General features: G+C 38.5%; 1 pseudogene; it reads right to left on the reverse strand.

Annotated features, from left to right (window-relative positions):
- Window positions 1–515: 515 nt before the first annotated feature.
- Window positions 516–901, reverse strand: LOC103553226 (large ribosomal subunit protein eL39-like; annotated as a pseudogene).
- Between the last annotated feature and the right edge of the window lie 16,751 nt (window positions 902–17,652).

The following is a 17,652-nucleotide window of genomic DNA, read 5'->3' on the forward strand; positions in this document are numbered from 1 at the left end:
TCTTTCATATAAAAGGTCCTAAACTATTACGCCGGAGGCTGGCAGGATACCTGGGAGATAATTTAAAACGCCAAATGCATCAAAGCTGGTGGAAAAGGCTCAGCTAGACATGAAGATGAAAAGAGCACCACCCCCACCCCGCCTCCTCCACACACACATCCAGACCCCCGCTGCTGCGCGGGGGCACAGCTCATCCAGATACACACACTCACGTGAGCAGACACACGCACACACACTGGGAACCTTACAGACCACCTGCTCTCACAGCAGGTCTCTTCAGAGCTCGGGAAGCTGGGGGCCGAGCCGCAGGGAAGCGCTCCCAGAATGCCCCTCTGCCAGTGGGCTCAGCTGGGGCAGACAGGGGGTCCCGTGTAACCGCTGTCACCTCTCTCCCCTCTGTGGGGAGTGAATGAATTAAAACTTTCCATACTACCAGATTGCTGGCTCTTTTTGTTTTTTTTTTTTAATATTCTTCTTCCTCAGAAATGAATATACTCAGTGTTGTTCCATCTATTCATTCAATCAGCTTTTTTTCCAAACAAAAGTTCTCACATATTTATTACTGAACCAACCTATTAATGTGGAGGCACAAAGGGAAAATTTATTTTGCCAATAAAACATGTCCAACTGTCCCAATAGTGGCAATTTTTCAGCTCGATAGGGTAAAATGCAAGTGACCTTCACACAGCCTACCTGTGAGCCACCGGAAGTGTGAGTCCTTACAGACCGGGCTTGGTTCTTGTCCAACGTCTCCTCTTGGAGTTGCCCCTGATTTTATTGTGAGTTTTCATTAGAATTCATTGGGGAATGAAATGAATCTAATTTGTTTCTTGGCCAGAAATCACCTGATCCTGACAGTCTTGTAGACGACCCGACAAGGAAAGGAGTAAGCCACACACATTACTGGGGTGGAGAAAGGAGCGGAATTGATCAGTTATGATTTCTTACATCCATCTACATGCAAGTCTCTGCGTCAAAGCAAAATGTATTAGACATAGCCTTGCCGTCGAGGACGAGAAACACACTATTTGGTCAATAAGTAAACTGGGTAGTTAGTAGGTGCAAGTGGTTTAGGACAGGGGATGAATCTGATCTGAAGCCAGGATATATCTGGAACTAGCCTTCTTAAATAAATTCATTTTACAAGCTTGAAATTTGTAGGTCGTAGGGCAAAAAAAAAAGACAAGCAAAAAACATAAAAACCCCAACGTTTTACCTTAGCTGGCAGCAGAATTCTTGGAAAGGAACCTGTCTGTTTAGGAAACGTTTTCATAAACACCTTGGATGAATGCCAGAGCTAAAGGTCAGCAGCTACCAAGACAGCAAACAGGAATGTGGGTGGCAGAAAAAAGAGAAGAGATAAAGAAGAGAGGGGAGGGTCAAGCCACATAGTGGCAGGCCAGATAACAATAATATGATAGTAACAGCAAGAGTAAAAGTAATGGCTAACCACCTCATGCCAGGCATTGTTCTCAGTGTTTCTCATGGCTTATCTCATTTAACCCTCACAACAACTCTATGATTTAGGTATTATTATTCATCATCATTTTACAGAAACTAGAGCCCACTTTTTCAGAAACAGCCACTTTCAAAATCAAGAATATCTGCCATTTAATGTGTAAGTCAATGTGTCTGGGATGTCAATCCTTCTACCCAAAACTTCAGTCAAGTTTTCCACATACAAATAGATATTTTTAAAGAAATTTTTGTGTGTGTGTATAGAAATTAAAGAAAATCACTGAGTGTCACATCAGGGTCAAAGTGGCACAAAACACGGACAAATTTGTGGGATAGTGAGACACTCTTCTAACAAATAACTTGGCAGAAGCAGGAGACTGTAGCCATAGGTGACCGCAACCATAAGCTCTCGGGAGTTCATGGACATTTGTTGGGAAGGTATTGGATTTTCTGCAGATAGTGAAAAGGCGTTTGACTTTTAAGGAGGCAAAGAAACCCCCAATGACACCTAATGGAATCAAGATACTTAAATGGAATCCCAAACAATTGTCTATCCCACCTCCTAAAATTTTTTCTGTATGCTAAGTTCTGTGCTAAGTGCTTGAGATATATTATCTTATTTAATCCTCAATAAAACACTGTGAGTTTTAAGTCAGCCCAATAGCAAAGAGCTGGTAAGTGGTAGAGCTGGATTTGAACCCAGGGCTTTCAGAGCCTGCCTCCAGGGCTTTCAGAGCCTCCTCCAGGGGCAGTCTTCTCCTTTTACCATCTAGAGCTGAAGGATGATGCTGCCGGCTGAGTACCAAGATTTCCTTCCGTCATATGTTTGCCTGTGTTATATCAGAGAAACATACAGCAACGTTCCACTGGAGATAAAGTGAGTCAAATAAGGAATCACAATTAGAAGAAGATTTCCTCTTTCTCCTCCACTGGACAAGGCTGTGGAAATATCAGTTAACCTAAAACAAAGAGAGGGGATAAAAGAACAAGAAAATATTGAACTATAAAGAAAAGAGGGAAACAGAGAAGGAATGTAGAGGAGAGCGTGAAGGAAGACAAAGTGAATAGATGTGAGTACACGTGCAGGAATGGCAAGAACACCTCAGGAGTGGTAGACCCACGAGATGCCCACCTCTGCCCAGACCTGCCTACCTCTGTCACTAAATGCTTTCTTTCCATCGTGCATTTTCATGTGTTTTTGTTGATGTTCTACGTCAATCCAATACAGATTATTCCATTTTCAGTAACCCCTGGAGTAAATCTATCCTTAAGTGTGCAGCATTGGTTAGTCTATATAGTTTATATATAATTTATATAGCAACCTCTTAGAGCTAGCTCCTCATAGATGCAGAGTTTATGAAGGCACTACTAAATACCATAGCTTATTATTTGAAAATGTAACAAAAATTAGGGTTGCATAAATTCTGGCATGTTGTAGACTGAGCAAAAACTTCAAGCTGTTTTTCAAATGTTTTGTGTTTAGCCAAATGCATTTTCCAACAAATACAATTCCCTTGAGTCAATGAGCATTATCAGAAAATTCAATCTATATGTTTTTTATTAATTTATACTTTACTCACCAATTCTGTTTTAAAGGATATTTTGATATCTAGGAATTTATTTTAGTTTCTTTTTACAGGTCTCTTTAAAACCTATTTTGTCCTGGTGACTGGAAGTTGCCTTGCACTAAACTCTTGTAGATTAGAATTTGTTTTAAGGGGGCTGGCCCCGTGGCCCAGTGGTTAAGTTCGCGCACTCCGCTGCAGGTGGCCCAGTGTTTCGTCGGTTCGAATCCTGGGCGCGGACATGGCACTGCTCATCGAGCCACACTGAGGCAGCGTCCCACATGCCACAGCTGGAAGGACTCACAACTAAGCATATACAACTACGTACCAGGGGCTTTGGGGAGAAAAAGGAAAAAAATAAAATTAAAAAAAAGAATTTGTTTTAAAACCCTGAACTGACGAAATTTCTGAATATTACAAAACGAACCATGCCATTCTTAACGAAAATAACAGTTCTTTGAATGTATAGTTAAATGACATTTTGCCACATAGCTAAAAGAAAGAAACATAACTGGGAAGTCAGCTGACGAGGAGTCTATTCTCGGTGTTTGCTTGACCTAATCTTAGTTTCCTACGTCAACCAAATACTGGATATTCTTCACTAAACCAACTATAGCAACCCTCTTCACTCCCAGGCCTGATGTAGAAGACATTGTTAAGTGGACGTCCGCGCAGCAGTTGCAGCCATCCAGATAAAGAATAGCCCCTAAAAGCTTGAAGTAGTGTTTGGTAACGAGACAGGGAAGCAGTCCCTCTCAAACCTTGCTGGTAGAAGTAGAAATAGGAACAGACCATCTGGAAGACAGTGTCATTGAACAACAGAAGCCTTACAATTTTGATTCATAAATCCACTTCAGAGAATCTATCCCAATAAATAATAGGGGATTGGTCAAAGTATGATACATGGAATACCAGGCATTCGACTATTAAAAATGCCTTAATAGACTATATAGCAGCAGAAGAAAATGAGGAAAAATGCTCACGATACGTTAAGTTTTCAAAAGGTATCCAACAGTGGGTACTGCATGGTCTCATATAAGACTATATAGATAGAGATATTGAGACAGACCGATCAATTGATCAATAGATAAATGTATAGAGGGAGATGTAGATATATTTATACATACAAATGTAGATATAGATATAAAAATACATACAGCTCTATAATGTACATATGTATGTATATCTATATAGGTATATAGATATGTTTATCTAGATCTAGATTAAATGTTAATAAAGATGGGATTTTGGGTGATTTTAACATTTGTGTGTTTTGCTTATCTGTATTTTTCCTGAATAAACATGGATTTTCTTCAATAAAGATGTAAATTTTCTTCCATAAACAAGTATTACGTTATAATATGAAAAAATTATTTACGTTTATGACACTAGGAGAAAATAACATATATAAACCAAATAATAGACTACACCACACTTACTCTCAAAGAAAGAAGTCATTATGCATATTGTTATGTGCTTATACTTTTCAAGCCCAAAGTCTACAAAAGTAGTCTCAGGCCCTTTGGGCTCTGGTGTAGGCCGAGCTATATCTCCTGTGACATATGGCCTGATGATGTGGGAACAAAGTCACAGGCGCCATCCCAGGCCTCAGCCTCGAAGTTACTCAGGGACAACTGACCTGGCAGCTTTTGGTTTCCCAGGACCTCTTAAGGAACATCTGACTTTTCACGCAAATTCTAGGGCACGGGGCCACCCATCAGCTGAAACGTGAGAATCAGGCACTGAGTGGTTGTTTCTGGGAAACATTTTCAGATTTTTGAAGTGAAGATGAACCTAATTCCACACTGCATCTTTATATGGCAAGCAAAATAGGATCTAGTCCATCAACCCGGGGCCTGATGGCTGGCTAGCACAGGGAATAGGAAAATCTGTTTTGGCATCCAATTCCTTCTTATTTTTTCCATCTGGGCCTGTGTGCCCAGTTTAATAACAAAGGAGGAAATGTGGTCGCCTCCACTAGGGAATATCACCTTAGAGTTGAATGTTTCTGGCATAATATCCTCTCTGTAGAATGCTGGCTCTTAAGATGAATGTTTTAGAGAAATAAATACGGAAATATTCTTTTTCAGCTGTAGGAGATTGGGATTCCACCTGATACATGACAGAAGGTCTAGATATTACACACGAGTAGGAAGGAATGATTATGGAGCCCATTTTGCATTACAGTATACTCTATAAAGAAGCACATGGAGTAGAAAGGTATGTATGCCAAAAGGTTCAGTGTAAAGGTATCATGAAAAGAAATTGTTTCTGATTCTTTAATTTTCTTGAATTTGGTTTGTGACCAGTAAAAATAAGGTTGTTTCTTTTCTCTTTTTTAAGAGTTAGCTTTCTGGTGACAGTAACCAAAGAATAACTATACTGAATTTCTCTTGAATGAGCTAAAAGAAAGATAAGGTGTGGGCATCACTCGTATCATTGATTATGCCCTTCTCTAATGCCCAGCCTCATAAATTAAAGACTCCTTGAAAAAATATTGAGCTAATAAACCATATTCCTAAAACATTTCCTAGTTTTTAAGTCACCTAACTTTTCTCTATTCAAACTAATAAAATACAATATACCATTATTGGTCTAACTTGCTCATAGGAAATCCCATTACACATAACCTTTCCCATGCTTAATGTCAAATGTGTCTTTTCTCTTCATTTCAGTATCACAGTTGATTATGTGCTACCTACAGTGCAGACACAAGCTACGATTACAAAGAGGTGGCAAATATACAAAACAGGTTATTATTCAGCAGGGACTACTTAGTAATACATAATTTACAATGTAACTTACTTGTTTCTCCTACAAAGTTATATGACTATTGCAAACACCATAAAATATGTTCACTTCCACTCATAAAAGGGGGATTTATTGTATATTTCCTGTTTCAGCTGAGCTCTTGTTATAGCTCCCAGAGGTAGACAAAACACAAGAGAATTTTAGCTTCCTTTAATAATTGCTCAAATTTGAATGTAGCTAATATAGAAGGAATTAGAACAGGTTGTAAGTATATTGCACCCCCTGGGTGTCTGGGAATCTCTGGTTTGTATTTCCAAGTTGATATTTAATCATTTTATCTTTTAAAAAATTATTAATTGTGAGGTTTCTTTCTCTAAGAAAAAAATCAACTAACAATACATTGGATTGTATCATCAAAGCTGGATTTCCCAGGCCACGTTTCTGGTTCTTTCCTTAGCAATGTACACTTGCTTCTTAAAAATAAGAAATAATAATAAAATCATTTTCCCAAGCACCTCCGTCTAAAGTTACAGCTGTATTTGGTTACTCTTTGGATGGGAAAGCGGCTGGTTGCTTTTCTTCTCGGCATCCAAGCTTTGCTCCTGAATCCTTTCCACACACACAACTCTTATTTCAAAGAGAAACCCCACTGGGATGCTGGAAGACCTGACTGTGAGTGAAGGAAGTTATGCTGATTTCCCACCCCCAAAGACACCAGTGAGTGTTTCAAATGCTTGCAGCTTAGGGGGGAAAAAGGCTGCATTCTAGATTGATTTAAAGTGTGGTTATCACACTTGCAAGTTTTCAGGCTCTGCCATCTCCTCTCTCCTTCCCTCTCCCCAGCGACTGTGGTGATTGAAGACATGGACGGCTGTCATTCCAGGCAGCAGGGCAGCTGACACTTTATGTTTGGGGGAACACACAGCCCCCGAAGTGTTCAGGCCACAACTCGCCTGTGTAGCTTCCCTGGCGTTCAGGAGTACTTTGCCTCTCAAACTTGAGAGATTCCAGAAAAAGGGAAGAGGGAGCTCTGGGAAAGGAAACAATTAGTTAATGTTTACACACTTGCTGACGGTAAAATAATAGATTCTTGCTTTTGTTCATTGAGGAGAGTTTCTAATGAAGAAATCTTTCAAGAAGAAATGGTACATATTGAAAGGAATCTCTCCAGAAGAAATACCAATGCAAGCATTCATTCCACAAATATTTTATATATGTTATACAGCGCAAGAATTCTTAACCTCCTACCCATGCTCTTTGAAAATCTGATGAAAATGAACTATTTCCCCAGGAAAAAGCGCGCACACACACATATACAGAACCGAGGTCACCACCTCTTGCAGGGGGCCCTCGGCGCCCAGTCAGTCCCACCGCAGGTTGAGAGCCCTCGTTTGAATCCTGGGGTGAGGGTCCCACTCGGCACTCCTGCCAACAGCGCCCACAGCCCCTCACAGTGTGAAAGGAGCACTCCATAGGGCTCGAAGTCCCTGTAGGCACAATGACCGAGCAGCGTTGTGGAGAATGTTTTGCACATCCTTTTGTGTTGACCCAGGAAAGTGTGAGAATGTGTTCTTTTGGAAGAAAAACCCTACACTGGGCTGGGAGTCAGGAGTTCTAACAGGTTTTTAAAGTTGCTTCTCCCGCTCATGTAACGTCTCTAGAGCTCAGTTCTTCTGTGTAAATGTGTGAAATGAAGGAAGTGACAGAGCATGAAAGCAGAGGTCCCTTCTTGTCATAAATTCTGTGAACAAATTAGCTATTTGGATCATTGCTTCCCAGAAGGTGAGGGCAGAAGTCTTGTCACTTTACCAGTTGCCAGCTGTGTCACTGGGCAAGTGGCTGGAACTTGTTGAACCTGCTTCCCCGCCTGTTTGCCATACAGATTAAGTTATGACAAATGGAAGGCAATACCATAACGCTTCACAAAGTGTTTAATGAATAACTACTTTTTCATAAAAGAGCCAAGTTTTTTTTGCCATGATCCACATACCAAAATAATAAATCAATGATTTAAAAGTAAAGAATGAAGCCATAAAAGTCCTAGAAGTGACATGGAGAATTTTTTTAATCTTGAAAAAGTGGATGCATTTGTGTCTATGTAACTATTTAGGAGTTCTTCATGGCTTCAAAAATGTATAAAGACAAATGATAAATTTAGAAAGCTTTTGCCAAATATATGATAGACAAAAAAACCCTAATTTTGTTAATATGTATAAAAAGCTCTTGCAAATCAATCAACATATAAAAGTTGCTCAACCTCACAGACACTATTTTTCATCCACTAAATTGACAAAGGTTAAAAAATTTGATAATATCCATTGCTGGAGAGTGGAGAAACAGAGGTTTTTACACTGCAGGTGGGAGTGTAAACTGGTGCAAACACTTTGGAGGGAAATTTGACAATATCTACCAATACTATTAAAACAGATACCCTTTCACCTAAAAGCCATCATATATATTTACCCAAGTGCCCAAAGACGTATGTTTAGATGTTCACTGGTGTATTGTTTGTTTAAAAAATAATATATGCATATGTATATATCCTGAATGTCCAGCAACAGGACTCTAATCAAAAATTTAACTATTGGGGCCGGCCCGGTGGTGCAGCGATTAAGTTCACATGTTCCGATTCGGTGGCCCAGGGTTCGCCGGTTCAGATCCCGGGTGCAGACATGGCACCACTTGGCAAGCCATGCTGTGGTAGGTGTCCCACATATAAAGTAAAGGAAGATGGGCACAGATGTTAGCTCAGGGCCAGTTCTTCATCAGAAAAAAGAGGAGGATTGGCAGCAGTTCGCTCAGGGCTAATCTTCCTCCAAAAAAAAAAAAAATTAACTATTTCAGGAAAAGAGTATATTTTTTTTTTAAAGATTTTTTTTTTTTCCTTTTTCTCCCCAAAGCCCCTCAGTACATAGTTGTATATTCTTCATTGTGGGTCCTTCTAGTTGTGGTATGTGGGACGCTGCCTCAGCGTGGCTTGATGAGTAGTGCCATGTCTGCACCCAGGATTCGAACTGACGAAATATCGGGCCGCTTGCAGCGGAGCGCATGAGCTTAACCACTCGGCCACGGGGCCAGCCCCAGGATAAGAGTATATTTTGATACCATCTAAAGGAATGGAGTGGATCTATATGTTTTGATCTGAAAATAGGTCTAAGATAGAAGAAGCAAATAAAGCTGCTTACAGAATTCCTTACATTAAAATACACACACACACACATATATATGCATATATACTTTTAGGTATACATACATACATACATGTACACATATGCATAGGGAGATTCCTGCAGGAACACACAAGAAAAATAACAGTGGTTACTTCTGGGGAGTATTTTTAACTGCTTTTTTTATTGTGGTAAAATATACAAAATAAAAATTTACCATTTTAACCATTTTTAAGTGTCCATTTCTGTAGCATTAAGTACAATCATATTGCTGTGCAACAATCACCATCATCCATTTCTAGAACTTTTTCATCTTCACCAAGTGAAACTTTGTCCCCATTAAACACTTACTCCCTGTTTCCCTCTCCCCCAAATCCAGCCCCTAGCAACCACCATTTTAGTTTCTGTTTCTATGAATTTGACTACTCTAGAAATCTCATAGAAGAGGAATTCTACAATATTTGTCCTTTCATAACTGGCTTATTTCACTTAGCATAATATCTTCAATGTTCATCCATGTTGTAGCATGGGTTAAAATTTCCTTCCTTTTTAAGGCTGAATAATATTCCCTGTATGTATATATCACATTTGTTTATCCCTTCATCTGTTGATGGACACTTGTGTTTACTGCCTTTTCTTGTGTATTGTTATTTTGTTTATTTGTTTAAGTGAAAAATGACTTTTTCAAGACAAGTTTTCCCCGAGAATATGTTTAGAGCACAAAGCATCAAAATACAAACAATTTGGGGCCAGCCCCATGGCCTAATGGTTAACTTCAGTGTGCTCTGCTTCAGCAGCCCAGGTTCAGTTCCCAGGCATGGACCTACACTACTTGTGGGTGGCCATGCTGTGGCAGTGACCCATATACAAAATAGAGGAAGACTGGCATAGAAGTTAGCTCAGAGCAAATCTTCCTCAAGCAAAAAAGAGGAAGACTGGCAAGGGATGTTAGCTCAGGGCAAATCTTCCTCAGCAAAATAATAATAATGATAATTTGACTAAAGGGAGAGAGCTTTCTATCCTCCATTTTGAATTTGATTGGCAGCGTTCAGAGTGGAGCTTGGAGCACAATCTGATCTGAGGTTCAAAATGACCTTCTTGCAAAGTTTTAAGAAACATACTTCCCTGGGGTCCATTGTCAGTAACAGAGTTATTTAAGGGCCAAATATCCTCCTGGTCAAATACCACAAATTCTGTCACGTTTGGTGTTCAGACACATTTAACCATGTCTGCTGGAAGAAGAGTGGAGCTGGTGAAGTTCTCATCACACAGGAGACTAGCCAGCTGTCCCAGCACTAGTCAGGGTGGTAGGTACAGGTCTGTAGCTCTGGAGGGGGGCAGTCAACTCAGAGCAGCCCACCCCAGCTGCAGTTTTTGTGTGAGAGAGCCAGAATGATTTGTGTCTGTACCCAGGTGAATATACTAACGTACTTTAGGAAGGTGGAAGGGACTATTTTTCAGGGGGTTGGACGTTTGGTTGAGTATATGGGGGAAAATGGTGACTATAATTTGGGCCTGGATGTTGATGTGTCCTCATATGTACCCACAACATTTGGCGCCTTGGGAACATTTGGGTTATGTTTCCTTGGCAAAGAAGGTGCTTTTCTCCACTTGACCTGCACAGGAGAATCTCAGATCTAGGAGAGCTTCAGACCACTCAGGATTCAAAAACTAGGTAGGTGGCGTTACGAAGGCTGTGGCTGTGGTCTGAAGTAACCAAGGAACGCCAATGTCTTTAGTTTTGTCCATCATATGAAAGCACCATAGAATTTCACAAATTTTAAACAGTGAGCAGAAAACATTTTGTGAGGAGTTTTAGCGGAAATGTATAAATCAACCAATGTCTCAAATAAAGACCTCAGATTTCTAAAGTGAAGAAACCCAGTGAGAAGAATCTTTTATCAGGTTCCCTCATGGTGGCCAGAGGACAGGTAGAATGATATATTTGAAGTGCTGAAACAAGCTACCAATGAAGAGTACTTTATCTAGCAAAGTTGTCCCTAAGAAATGATGGCGAGATTAAGACTTTCCCTAATAAACAAAAGCTGGGGGTGTTCACCACCACTAGACCTACCTTACAAGAAATGCCAAAAAGAATTCTTCAAGCTTAAATGAAAGGATGCTAATTATTAACAGGAAAACATATAAAAATATACAAAATAGTGGTTAAAGTCAGTCAGATTCAGAATACTCTAATCCCGTACTATAGTGGTGTGTTAACTACTTACCTCTAGTGTAAAGGGTAAAGGACAAAAGTATTAAAAAAGCTACAATAATTTGTTAAGGGATACACAATATAAAGAGATATAAATTGTGACATCAAAAACACAAAAGGGGGAAGTAAAAGGGTAGAGTTTTGTAGTCAATTGAAGTTAAATTGTTATCAGTGTAAAACAGACTGCTAGATCTATAAGATGTTTTACATAAGCCACATGGTAACCACAAAGTAAAAACCTACAGTTGACTCACAAAAGATAAAGAGAAGGGAGTCAAAGTATACCACTACGGAAAATCACCAATTCACAAAGGAAGACAGCAGGAGATAAATAAAGAACAAGGGAACTACAAAACAGCCAAAAAACAGTTAAAAGGATGGTATTAGTAAGGCCTTACCTATCAGTAATTAATCAAAATGTAATTGAATTTCTCCAATCAAAAGACATACAGTGGCTGGATAGATAACAAAAACAAGACCTAACTATATGCTGCCTACTAGTGACTCAGTTTAGCTTTAAGGACACACACAGGCTTAAAGTGAAGAGATGGAAAAAGATATTCCTTGTAAGTAGAAGCCAAAAAAGAACAGAGGTAGCTATACTTATATCAGACAAAATAGACTTTAAGTCAAAAATGGTAGCAAGAGACAAAGAAGGTAATTATATAATGATAAAGGGGTCAAATCATCAAGAAGATATAATAATCATAAATACATATATGAACTCAACATTGGAGCACCTAAATATACTAAGCATATACTAACAGATCTTAAGGGAGAAACAGACAATACAATAATAGTAGGGACTTCAATACCCTACTTTCAACAATGGATAGATCATCCAGACAGAAAATAACAAGGAAATGTTGGACTTGAACCATACTTTAAATCAAATGAACCTAACAGACATAACAGAACATTTGATGCAACAGCAACAGAAGATACACTCTTCTCAAGTGTACAGAACATTCTCCAGGATAGATCATATGATAGGTCACAAAACATGTCTTAGGAAATTTAAGAAGACTGAAATCATATTAACATGACAATAAAGTCACCTAATAATGCATTTCTCAGAACATATCCTAATTATTAAACCATGCATGACTGTACAGTTGCAGGATACAAAATAACATACAGAAATCACTTTTGCTTCTATAAACTAACAAAAAAAAAAAATCTGAAAAAAGAAACAAAACAATCCTATTCACAATAGAATCAAAAACAATAAAATACTCAGAAATAAATTTAACCAAGGAGGTGAAAGATCTATATGCTGAAGACTTATAAGTCATTGATGAAAGAAATTGAAGAAAACACAAATAAATGGGAATATATCCTGTGTTCATGTACTGGAAGAATTAGTATTTTTAAAATGTCCATACTACCTAAAGTAATCTATAGAGTCAATCCAATCTCTATAAAAAATTCCAATGGCATTTTTTCACAGAAATAGAAAAAAATCCTAAAATTTGTAAGGAACTACAAAAGACCTCGAATAGCCAAAGTAATTATGATAAAGAAGAACACAACTGGAGACATCACACTTCCTGATTTCAAACTATACTACAAAGCTACAGTAATCAAAGTAGTATGGTACTGGCCTAAAAAAAAGACACATAGACCAATGGAACAGAATCAAGTGCCCAGAAATAAACCCTCACATATACAGTCAACTAATGTTTGACAAGGGAACCAAGAATATTCAATGGGGAAAGGACAGTCTCTTCAATAAGAGGTGCTGGGAAAACTGGATCAGCACATGCAGAACAATGGAATTGGACCCCCATCTTACACCACTCAAAAATTAACTCAAAATGAATTAAAGACAAACATAAGACTTGAGACCACAAAACTCATAGAAGAAAACAGGAAAATCCCCTTGACATTGGTCTTGGCAAAGATTTCTTGAGTGTGATACCAAAAGCACAAGCAACAAAAGCAAAAATTAATAAGTGAGTGCATCAAACTAAAAAGTTTCTTTACGGCAAAAGAAATAATCACCAAAATAAAAAAGGCAACCTATGGCATAGGAGAAAATATTTGCAAATCTTATATCTGATAAGGAATTAATATCCAAAATATATAAAGAACTCATACAACTCAATAGTAAAACAAAACAAAACAAAACAACAACCCAAACAATCTGATTAAAAAATGGCAGAATAACTGAATAGACATTTTTCCAAAGAAGACATACAAATGGCCAACAGGTACATGAAGAGGTGCTTGACATTGCTAATCATCAGGGAACTGTAAACCAAAACCACAATGAGATAGCATCTCACATCTGTTAGAATAGCTGTCATCAAAAAGATGAAAGATAACAAGTGTTGGTGAGGAAGTAGAGAAAAGGGAACCCTTGCGCATTGTTAGCAGCAATGTAAATGAGTACAGCCACTATGGAAAACACTATGAGGGGTTCTCAAAAAATTAAAAATAGAACTACCATACTATCCAGCAATCCCACTTCTGGGTATATATAAAGGAAATGAAGGCGGGATCTCAAAGAGCTATCTGTACCCCATGTTCATTGCAGCATTTTTCACAATAGCCAAGATAGAGAAACAACCTAAGTGTCTTTCAACAGATGAATGGATAGAGATGTGGTGTATACATATATAATGGAATATTATTCAGCTCTGAGAAAGAAGGAAATTCTGCCATTGGTGAGAACATGGATGACACTTGAGGGCATTGGGCTAGGTGAAATACGTCAGAAAAGGAAAGACAAATACTGAATGATATCACCTATATGTGGAATCTAAAATAGTCAAACTCATCGAAATAGAAGAATGGTGGTCACTAGGGATTGGGGGGTGGGGGCAGTGGGGAGATGTTGGTCAAAGAATACAAACTTTGTATTTTCAGTCATAAGATGAGTAAATTCTGGGAATCTAAAGTACAGCATAGTGATTACAGTTAATAATATTGTATTAGAAACTTAAAAGTTACTAACAGAATAGATCTTAGAAGTTCTCACCACAGAAAAGAAATAGTAATTATGTGTTGCGATAGAGGTGTCAGTTAGCTATGGTTGTTGAGTTATAATAAGTGTGTCAATATATAAGTGTACCAAACCAACACGTTGTACACCTTAAACTTATATAATGTTATGTGTCAACTATATCTCAATAAAGCTGAAAGGGAAAAAAGACTTTACTGGAAAAACAAAACAAAACCATATTTCAGGGGAGAGCTTCCCTCATGTACTCTTTTGTAAATGCCTCAACAATGTGAGATGGTTATATATTTTTCAACTTTAGTTTTTCATGATTGTATTAGAAAGCCATAACTGCATTGACACTCTTTCTGATAGTCCACTTAAGGATGAGTTTTGCATTATTCATGCATTTTTCACAATAGACTCTTCATGTCTTTGAGTTCTTTGAGCTGGAGTAGGAAATGCAAACAAACCAGCAAATGGACTTAGCCCTGGAAAGCCTATGTCCAGCTGAGTAGTTACAACATCAATTACATCAGGAAAAATGCCTTTTACCTAGAAAACTGCTAAAGCTCAGAGGGTTGCAGTATTATTTCTCAGCATAGGACAGACTGGAAAAGAAAATGTAGACCCCTTTTAACTATCTTTAGATGTTGGCAAAAATTAGAGTTTTTTGATAGGAGAAAAATAGGCATTTGCCTTTAAGGCAACATGTTGCCCATTATGTATTAATAAACTGGCTTCAACAAAGACTTTCTTATCCATTGCTAAAAATTGACCAACTATAAACAGCTACCACAGTTCTGTTTTTGCCAGTGCCAAAAAGATTTCCAAATCCTTTCAGCTGAAAAGCCAGCAAAGATCAAAGAGGTTTCACAAGCTCTCCATGTGCCAATGAGATACAAGTGCCATCTTTTAGCACATTATAATAATCCTGTTGTGCAGTACTCTTTTTCCAATGACCTGTAAAACATATATTTGAGAAAGGCATTTTTTTTTCAGTTAAAGAGAGAAAGTATGAATTAGGAAAGGTACAGTTAACAAGCTCAATGATCTATTGTTATAAGTGAATATACTTCTTCCCCATTCTGTAGAGTTCAGAATTGCAAATGCTTAGCTAATTAGCCATAATAGAGACAACTTGAATGTTACAGTGCAACTTTACAAAATGATTTATTGCACCTTGGTCATTGGAATAAACAATATATGTGATCTAACATTTATAGCTTTTCACTTATTTTGTTATGCATGCCCTGCACCAAATTAAAATATGTACAATAGCACAATATGGTAGCTAGATTTCAAAAAGAAAAAAAGAGAAGAAGGAAGGTAGGAAAGGAGGGAGGGAGGGAAAAAAATCCAGCCAAAGTTGAATTTTTAGTTAACTGCAATTTATTTATTCTTTTGCTAATGACATCATACTAATTTTCTAATGCATTCACATATTCATTGGCCATGATCAATAAATTGAAACTTTCACTTGACCTCCTAGTTAATTCTGATACTACAACACTGAATAGTCATTTGTCTTACTGTCTGTCTCCTGTATCAGATGATAAGTGTTGACACTCGGGTTATGGTCAAAATCAAATGTGTAAAATCTGTCTCCTCCACTATATTGTTAACCCTGTGATGTCAGGGGGCATATCTGCTTTGTGTACACGCTCAGCATTTAGGACACAATGCCCCACGCATTCATTCATTCAACAAGTATTTACTGAGGACCTTCTCTGCACAGGTCCTTTGGGTTGCAAGAGACATAAATTCAGTCAAATTAATTCAAGTAAAAGAAGAGAATCTGGTTATTTTCTCACCATCCTCTTCTCATGCTTCTTTGCTTTCCCCTGTGTATCCACTCTATTCTTTTCACCTGATGAGCTTTCTCTGATACTGTCGACCTTCACAACCTAAGAGCACAGGAAACCCCCAAAGGGCTGCCCCAGTCTCGACTCCATGAGATTTTCTATTTAAGTAGCCACTACAATCTTCAGCCTTGGGTCTAATTCATGTGAGAAAGCCTGATAAAAACAGCCCACCGTTTTCAAGTCACTGAACTAACCCTCCTTGGATTAAGTTTCCTCCCTCGTTTAATCAGCTGTAGCCAGAGAGAAGAAGTCACATATTAGGATCAGAATGTGTAATCGCGAGGAGACAGCCCCTGTTAGGAATAGCTCCCCAAAAGAAAGCTGTGCATAGGACAGGAAACCATAGACAAGTCTAGCTAAACTGTGTTTTTAGTTATTTTTGTTTTGTTTTGTATCATTCTGCCCCAGTATCTGGCAAATAGTAGCTATTAAAACATATTTGAACTGATGCCAGGATATGACAAAATATATTATTTCTTTTAAGTTTTATAATTGTATGGGATGGGGAAGGAAAGTGGAGGGAGAAGATGAAAGAGTTGCTGAGGTTCTGGATTCCGGAAAGATATATAATGCTCCCGGGATAAGCAGAATTAAAGCTAGAAATTTGTATTTCTTTAACTTTCCTACTCAAGTTATTGTTTTTAAAATGAAAACTCTTATCAAATCAATCTTTTAAAAATCATAAAATGGACTCTAGTATATAATTTCTCAGAAACCCATTGCCCACTATAACCATCCTTGGGGATACTCCACATTTCAAAAACGCCACGATACTGTATTCTCGCCTTTTCTGATTCCCTTTAGAACTTAAGTTATTTAGAATGACATGAAGGGTTCTATTATTAATTTCAAGATTTAAAAGTAAGGAGACAAATCTTCCTCTAAAAAAATTCCTCCTTAGAAAATATGCTATGAGGTGGAAATGGCTGATGGCTAGACAGATATTAGACATCCGTCGGTAGAGATGCCCTTTACTGCATGTTGAAAGTAATTATTTTTCTCTTTGTTCTTGTGGAGGGGCCCTTCTAGTGCCCAGAGGAGCATTTATTAGCTTTTCCTCCCTTCCTTTCAAATAAATCAAATTTTGTAAGGGGCAATAAAACCAAGACCAGATGGGATCATTTAAGCTGGGAATCCAGCCATGCCAGTCATCAGAGCATGTTGTGAGCTCCTCTACCTGGGTGCTCCCCAAGAATACAGATCCTCTCAAGGTCTCCTCCCTCTCACACAGAGACAGTCCAACTCATTCTGAGGACTCACCCACTGTACACATTTGTAGGAACCTCAACTTCAAAAGGTACAATGAGGTTTGCTTATGCAGCAAAGGAGAAATCCTACAATAGGTTGTTCATAGAGTGGTTTGGGGGATTCAGAAACTGTTATCGAAGCACCACAGTTGTCTTCCAGCTGTAACAATTTGTATAGCATTAATGTTCAGATTGCTTTTCTAGAAGGCCGTATGGCTTACGGCTGAAGAGAGCACAGTTGAGTTGTGCATCTATCCTTCAGAGCAGAATCATGGTATTATTTCACTTGCCAGCAACCCTTGGACTTGGGCTCAGATGAGACAGGAATAGCAGGACTCACTGGAGAGGTCATCAGCTGCTTCCTCTAATCATTTTCTGGGGGCTGTGACCTCCAGCAGCAGAGGCATGCCTTCTCCAAGGGTGTTCTGCTGTCTGGAAAG

This window comes from Equus przewalskii, chromosome 17 (assembly GCF_037783145.1).
Source record: "Equus przewalskii isolate Varuska chromosome 17, EquPr2, whole genome shotgun sequence".
Taxonomy (NCBI): domain Eukaryota; kingdom Metazoa; phylum Chordata; class Mammalia; order Perissodactyla; family Equidae; genus Equus; species Equus przewalskii.